Raw genomic sequence first — 8,543 nt, forward strand, 5'->3', positions numbered from 1 at the left:
AAAGGCATGGAACTTCGAAAACATTCAAGAAAATAGAGAAAGGTTAATTTTTAAAACCATATTTTTATATTTTTCATGTTCTCTTCCAGTCTTAGTTCGCAGGCATAGATATCTTATACAATTACACTAGGAAAATTATCATTTATATTTAGTTTTCCCTTTAAGATGAAATCATATGCATGCTTTCATTTTGCTATAGTCTTCATTACATTCATTTTAGTAGATTCATAATATGCATAATTTACAGTGTTAAATATGTTTCAGGTGTTTAACATAGATTATTTTATTTAATTCCCACAAAAGCGTACAGGGTAAGTATTCTTTTGTCATTCACAAAAGTAAAGCCTTTTGTACAGGCTTAGAAGGGTAAAGGAACTTGCTCGAAATCATGCATTTAGTGAGGAGGTAAGCCAGGATTCAAACCAAGGTCTGTCGATTCTGAAGTCTATGCTATTGACCTGTCAAATAGTAGACTGAGGATCCACAGTGGAATGCCAGGCCCAGAACCATAACCTAATATTCTCCCATAAACCAGTGTTTTTCTGCCTAGTCATACATCAGAATCATCTGGAGAGCTTTGAAAACTACTGCTACCTGAGTCTCATCTTAGAGGTACTGATATAATTGACCTGAGGTATGACCCCAGGCATAAGAGTATTCAAAAACTCCCCAAGTATTTTAATGTCCAACCAGAATTGAGAGCACTGCTCTCTATGACAGCTTTACTAGAGAGAAAACAAAAGAGAAACATAGTTAAATCATACTAGAAATGCATGAAAGTTATTTCACTACACAAATGGCTTCTTTCATAAGTTATAGCCGCCTGACAAATTGTGTAAGTCTATGCATGTAAGTTATGAAGTCATTGGCATAGATATATAAAAGGAAACAATGGAGGTATATCAGCTGCCCTGGCAAAAGCATGTGGTGAGAAGAGAAAAAGTATAAGTACAGGCCCTGGAGGATAATATTGAAGAGATGTGCAGGAGAAGAGCAGAAGAGCTATCGAAAAGGCTATTTCCAAGATTTTTAAGTGCTAAATGCTGCCGAGAGTCTATGTAGGAGAAGGCCTGAAAAGTGTCCGGTGGATTCAGTAGTAAGTCCTCACCAGAACCCTCATGGGAGAACATGGTGGAGTGGAGTGGGGAAACCAGATTTCAGTGACTGAGGCAAATTTTGGCTTTAAAAATTATCAGTAGGTTTCTGGTCAAGATGGTATAATAGGTAAATGCTATGCTTGCGTCCTCCCATGGCTACATCAAAATTACAACTAAACTACAGAAAAACCATCATTGACAATCACCTGAAGTCTGTCTGATCAGAAGTCCTTTAGAGAGGACGTACAGAAAAAGCCACTTCAAGACTGCTAGGAGGGCCAGAGATGTGAAACAGGCTGGTCCTGCACCCATGTGTGGTGTTTAAAAATCGAGAATGATATCTCAGCTTCAGAGATGCCCCCTGAGAAGCAGGGGCCCAGAGGGGTCCCGGCTAGACACTGGGCTCCCTATCCCAGGGTTCCAGTGCCAGGAAGGGAAGTCTCCATAACTTCTGACTGTGAAAACCAGCAGAGATTGTGGCTGAGTAAGACAGAGGGCGGCTGAACTACAAAGCATTTCTCTTAAAGGGCCTATGCATGGACACTGCCTAATGGACTCACTTACTCTGACCTCTAATGCTGGGGTAAGGGTTGGAAGGGCAGCTTTCTCCAAAGAGGCCAGCGTTCCTTTGTTGGGCTCTCCACTCACACAGATTGCACATGGAGGTGACCACAATATCTGAGTCTCCATTACCGTAGCTAACACTATTTGCCCTGCCCTGGTGATTCTGCCTCACCTGCCCAACTTGTGGGCCCACTTAAGCTGCTTCCATTGGCTTTTTCAAAGAAACAGCCTGTCTTGGCTCATGCTGTGGACTTTTCTAAAATCTCTCAAAAGTCCATGAACCCAAACAGGTAGCATCTGGCCTCTGCATGCCCCACATCTTTTGCTAAGCAAACCTAAGCCCAGCACTAGTGGCAGCTGGCCACGGTTCGCAGCTCAGCTTCTCCCAGGCACCTCCAAGTCCAGCACAAGGGCGAACCATTTGCAATCACTTTGTAGCTGATAGCAAGTGCCCTGGGCAGGGCATGGACAGTGGCTGACTTTGGCCAGAGACCCTTCAAAGTGGCCCTAGAACCAACACAAAGTGGCCCTAGAACCAACACACCCTTCGAAGTGGCCCTAGAACCAACACACCTGGTGGCCAGCTTCAGATCACACCAGAGCACCACCAACCACCTCTGCAAATGATATACCCAAATGGCAGACTTAGCAGGCACCAGAGTCCCGATTAAGCAAATCTGCTCTGTAGGGTCAACTCTTCACAACCACTCCTCCATTGTAGTCATGGCCAGTTCTCACAATTAATTGGCTTGAGGGTCATTCCCTCCCATTGACATGCCAACAGCGATCAAGGCTCAATTACAACAGGAAGGCACACACAACCCACACAAGAGACACACCTGGAACACCTGACTCAGGTGACCATGAAGACTGTGCCGCTGGGCTCCATTAGGACACCTTCTACATAAGGCCACTCTACCAAGACTAGGAGACACAAGAGCTCTACTGAATACATGGAAACAAACATAGGGAAGCAGCCAAAATGGAGAGACAAATAAATATGTCCCACAGAAAGAATAGAATAAAACTCCAGAAAAAAGAACTAAACAAAATAGAGATAAGCTATCCACCAGATACAGAGTTCAAAATACTGGTTATAAGGATGCTCAATGATCTCAGTGAGAACTTCAACAAAGAGACAGAAAACAAAAAGAACCAGTCAGAAATGAAGAATACAGTAATTAAAATGAAGAATACATTAGAGAGAATCAATAGCAGATTAGATGAAGCAGAGAATTGAATCAGCAATTTAGAAGATAAAATAGCAAAGAAACACCCAATCAGAACAGCAAAAAGAAAAATGAATCTAAAAAAATAAGGATAGTTTAAGGAGCCTCTGGAACAATATCGAGAGTACCAACATTCACATCATAGGAGTACCAGAAGGAAAAGAGAGAGAGCAAGGAGTTAAAAGCCTATTTGAGGAAATAATAATGAAAAACTTCCCTAGCCTGGTGAAGGAAGTAGATGTACAACCCCAGGAGGTTCAGAGAGTCCCAAACAAGATGAACTCAAAGAGGCCCACACCATGACCCAACATAATTAAAATGCCAAAGCTTAAAGACAAAGAGAGAATCTTAAAAGCAGCAAGAAAAAAGCAATTAATTACCTACGAGGGAGCTCCCATAAGACTGTCAACTGATTTCTCAACAGAAACTTTGCAGGCCAGAAGGGATTGGCACGAAATTTTCAAAGTGATGAGAAGGACCTATAACCAAGATTACTCACTCTACCCAGCAAAGCTATCATTTAGAATCAAAGAACAAATGAAGAGCTTCCCAGACAAGAAAAAGCTAAAGGAGTTCATCAACACCAAACTAGTATTACAAGAAATGTAGAGAGACTTCTTTAAGAAGAAGAGAAATATCAAAACCATGAATAATAAAATGGCAATAGCTAGATATCTATCAACAATTTCTTCAAATATAAATGGATTAAGTGTTCCAATAAAAAAAAATGGGGTGGCTGAATGAATAAGAAAACAAGACCTTTACATATGCTGCCCATAGAGACACATTTCAGATTGAAAGACATACAAAACTGAAAGTAAAGGAATGAAAAAAGATATTCTGCGCAAATGAAAACAAACAAAAAAAATAAAAAATCAGGGTAGCAATACTTATACCAGACAAAATAGACTTTAAAACAAAGGTTATATAACAAGTGACTAAGAAGGACCCAGTAATCCCACTTCTGGGTATTTATCCAAGGAAACTCAAAACATTAATTCAAAAAGACATGCACATCCATCGCAGCATTATTTACAATAGCAAAAATATGGAGGCAACCTGTATTTTCATCAATAGATGAATGGATAAAGAAAAAGTGATACATATATACAACGGAATATTATTCAGCCATAAAAACAAAAGAAATCTTGCCATCTGCAGCAACATGGGTGGACCTAGAGGGTATCGTGCTGAGTAGAGTAAGTCAGACAGAGAAAGACAAATGCCATAGGTTTTCACTTACATGTGGAATCTAAAAAAAACACAATAAATGAACAAACATAAGAGCAATAAATTCATAGATACAGAGAACGGTTTGATGATTGCCAGATGAGAGGGGACTTGGGGAGGATGGGCGGAAAAGGGGAAGGGATTAAGATGTGTAAATTGGTAGTTAAAAAACAGACATGTGGATTTAAAGTACAATGGTCTTAGAGGATCTTAATAGGGATGTCTCCCAGGTTGTTTGTTCAGCCCAACAGGAAATAGTCACAGGGATGTACAGCATAGGGAATATAGTCAATAATATTGTAATAACACTAAATGGTGTCAGATGGGTACTAAATTTATTGGTTGATCACTTCATAAGTTATGTAAATGTCTAATCACTATGCTGTATACCTGAAACTAATATGTTGTATGTCAACTATAATTGAAAAATAAAAAATATTTTAAAATGTATCAATATGCTTTCAGCTGCAAGCATGGGAGTACCCAAATAAAAGTGACTTATACAAGAGACCCTCCCATTCAACACACACACACACACACACACACACACACACACACACACACACACACCCCATACAATAAGAAGAAGCCTAGAGGTAGGCAGGTCACAGGTTGACTCTAGTTGGTTTCTCTGGGATACTCTTGGCTGCCGTTCATGGTCATAAGATGGGAGAAGCATCTCTAAATATCATGTCCTCACATGACAGAGGTGAGAGAGTTGGCCCTTCTCATATGCCTCTCTCCTATTATTAAGCAGCAAATCTTCCAAAAGCCCCCAGCAGACTTGCCCTGATGACTCATTGACCTTAACACTCACACCCCACCTCCTCCAGCTACAAAGAAGTCTTGGTGAGTGAACATCTGGTGTATTTTGCTTTATATTGGAAGATAGGTTCTGCTTTCAAGGCTAAAAGGGGCAGAGGAAAGATGGCTATATAGAAAACTAAGAGTTACAGAGGGTATGAAGGAAGAGAGTGTGGTAGCCAGAGGGAGACATGAGCTTAATGTAAGTTTTTTGCTTGCTTAAGCGTGTTTGAAGCTGAGCATATTTAAATGCTTTTCGTAGAAAAAAATATAATCATAATAGTGAGACCCATGTTATTATGGGATGCAATGGGATATAAAACACGAGAGATGGACAGGTATCTCTTCCATTCTAACTGGAGGGAAGGAGAAAAGGAGGAGGAGGATGGACATAGGTGAATTTGTAGGTTTGCAGGGGAGTTGAGGGAATTCCCATCTCATTGCTTTGGGTTCTTTCCTGTGATGAGAGTCATCTGCTGAGGGTAAGAAAGAATAATCTATAAATACAGGATTTCTAGCTGGTTTTAATGGCACAGTTGAAGTTGGCTGCCCTGAATTTAGAATTACTCTTACCAAAAGCATTAATGATATTTTCCCTCCAGCTGCACTAGACACCTGCCCACAGGTGTTGAGAAGGCAGAAAGATTAATATCTCAGGGGAATTTTTGCACAAGTGCGATAAAATAAGTGGGACGAGGGAACTGAGGGTATAATCCAAAGAGCAACTGCAGTATTAGAATACAGAATCTAAGCTGGAAGAAAGTGAAAACAGGGGAATAGATCCATAGAGAGAAAAGTAAAGAGACCAAAGGATCAGAGACACTAACGTGGCCAAAGGATTTATGCAGAGTGAGCTAGCGAGTGAACTGGAAGGCCTGGAGGACAAGGCTTACCAAATGGTCTCTCTGGACTTTTTTCCAACATGGTGCAATTCTGGGTGTTGACACAGTCCAGAATATTGCATCGGTATGAGTGGCTGAAGCACACTGAAGAAAAAATAAGGAGCTATGGTATTTGGGAGGGTCATCTATGTAGCCTGTGACTCAATTTGTAAAATTAGGGGTGTATGAAAGAAGTGTTTTTCAATGTGCGTACAAAGTTTGCAATGGGGATCTTGTTAAAAATGCAGATTATGATTCAGTAGCTCTGAGGTAAGGACTGAAGCTCTGTATGTCTAACAAGTTGCTAAGATGCCAATTTGGTGGTCCAGGAACCACATTTTGGCAAGACACTAGATAACTCTATCGTTGACTTCCGCACATATTCTCTTCTTTATTTAAATGATCTTCTAACTAGTACTTGGATGGGAGACAACCTAGGAATACCAGGTGCTGCAGGCTTTAAAAAAAAAAAGGCTTCTACTTGACTCTGCTGAAGTGGGTGGACCTCAGAAGACATACGTTTTTTCTGGTCCCACCTGTTGGCTGGTTAGGGGTGGAGGACTTGATGCAAGTAGAGACCAATCCATAATCTGGACTCAGTTGATGGAAATTTCTCATGAGAATCTGAACAAAAAAATAGAGATGAAATCTCCAAAGCAGTGGTGGGCAGTGGTGCTACAAGATCCATTTTCTCCGAGTTTAGCATCAAAAACAAGCTAAAACCATATGTAGTTTGAAGTTTTGGGGAGCTGTAATGATGAAGAAATTGGTTCTTAGGAAGAAGAATGAAACAGAGGCACAGAATTGATATGACAAGAGACTAAGCAGCTCTAGAGTAAGAGGGTCATTATCCCTGACTCAACTCTTCTCCTCAAATATACCATACACGAACATCTGGCCTCTCTGGCGAGACTTCTTGACTCTCCTCCTTACCTTGGCTAAATCACACTCTTCTTTGGGGGTCTTCATTTAGAAGCCTGCTCAAGGAAGCTTCCCCTGCCACTTGAAGCTAGTGGGTGCCCTCCCGTGTAGACTCATAGCATCCCGTAGTGTCCAGATCATAACGCTCAATCTCACCATTTATGACAATCACCATTTGGATATTTAGTTGCCAGGTGTCATATATTCTCTATTAAACATTATATATATGTGTATATATGTATATATATACACATATATATTATATACACACACATTATATATACACATATATACATATATGCATATATATGTAATTTACAACTTGTTGAAGTTAGATATTCTAGTTCCATTTATTGTTATCGATCCTCACTTTTTACATAAGAAGGAGCTCAAGTGAGGTTAGATAGCTTACCCAAGATCACATAGCTTGTGGCATCAAGATAGGATCAACTTCAAAGCTTCTGCCCTTAGCAGTTGTATCTGTTCCTTTCTCTAGACTGTAATCATGGGTCTCTATCTTCCACTCTAGCCTCAATACTCTGATCTTGATCACTGAATTACCCTGTCTGGTAGTTTCCCAGTACACAACGAGTTCTCAAAAGTATTTGTTGAGTGAATGCAGCTGAATGTGAGTGAATCAAGTTATATGTTAGTCCAATCAATTTTCTAATACAACCGGGTGCACAACTGTATACCATTCCTATTACAACAAAAAAGCTTGAACAATGAGATCATTTATAAAATATATAACTGGTATATGAGATAGATTTGCACAATACCTGATTCTAAATTTGTAATTTGCAAATCACAAATCTATAGTTATGTTGTTAATCCATCCTTTGTCTTAATCCCTTGTCCTAAACTGTCGAGAGACCACCTGGAATCTTGGCTTGGACTCTGTTATGTGGTTACACGTGCTAATATAGGCTCTCCCTGCACACAAACGTTGTCAAACCCTCTTCAGTCCAGGAGCTGTAGTGGCCAGGGAAGCTAGCGTGGCTGCATTTGTTTCATATAGTTATAAATGACCCCAAATGCAGAGTGACACTGTGTTGCCCATGAGGCCTATCCACCTTCAGTCCTTTATACTCTAAAACCAGGAGAAGAGGTTGACAGATGACGTGTTCTCCGTGGCTGCAAATATGCTTAGTCAGCACCATCACTAGCCGGATGAGTGGAAAAGTTGAAATACCTAGCACGCGTTACCTCCTTACCGTAAAAGACATAGGATCCCTACCCAAAGACAAAGCAATACAAACACACAAACAACCCTAAACCAAATTTATCAATGACCCCGTTCCGTTGTTCTGTTCTTTTGTGCAAAGACTGGGGCGGTTAAAGTAGGCTGGTTGTTTTTAAGATGCTTTTAGCCAAATGCAAAGCTATCTTCGGAAATGTTCTTTGTCCCCGTGTATCGCGCAGACTCTGGCTAATTACTAAGAGGCTGAGAAACGTGCACCTGGGGTGGGGGTGGGGGTGATGTTGCCCGTCCCACGGGGAATAAACTGGCACCGCTCGAAATAAAGCTCCGGAGCCAATGTGTCGCCTCGGCACGCGGGATTGGCGGCCTCAGCCGTGACGTGACCTGGGCGGGCCGAGTCGGTTTGCGACAGTGGCAGCGGGTCCCGGCCCGAGGATCCGAGAGGAAACCCACAGCGCAGCCAGGGTCCGCGCACCCCTTCTCCGCCAGCCGAAAGGTCTTTTTCTTCCCTACGCGCCTCGCCCGCGCCCCCGAGCTTCGGTACCTAATCCTGGCGCGGGTTTGGACCCGGGACCCGTGGTCCCCTGCTGAATTAGGACTCCCCAGCGTGAGGGCG

Source organism: Pteropus alecto, unplaced genomic scaffold (genome assembly GCF_000325575.1).
Source record: "Pteropus alecto unplaced genomic scaffold, ASM32557v1 scaffold69, whole genome shotgun sequence".
NCBI classification, from domain to species: domain Eukaryota; kingdom Metazoa; phylum Chordata; class Mammalia; order Chiroptera; family Pteropodidae; genus Pteropus; species Pteropus alecto.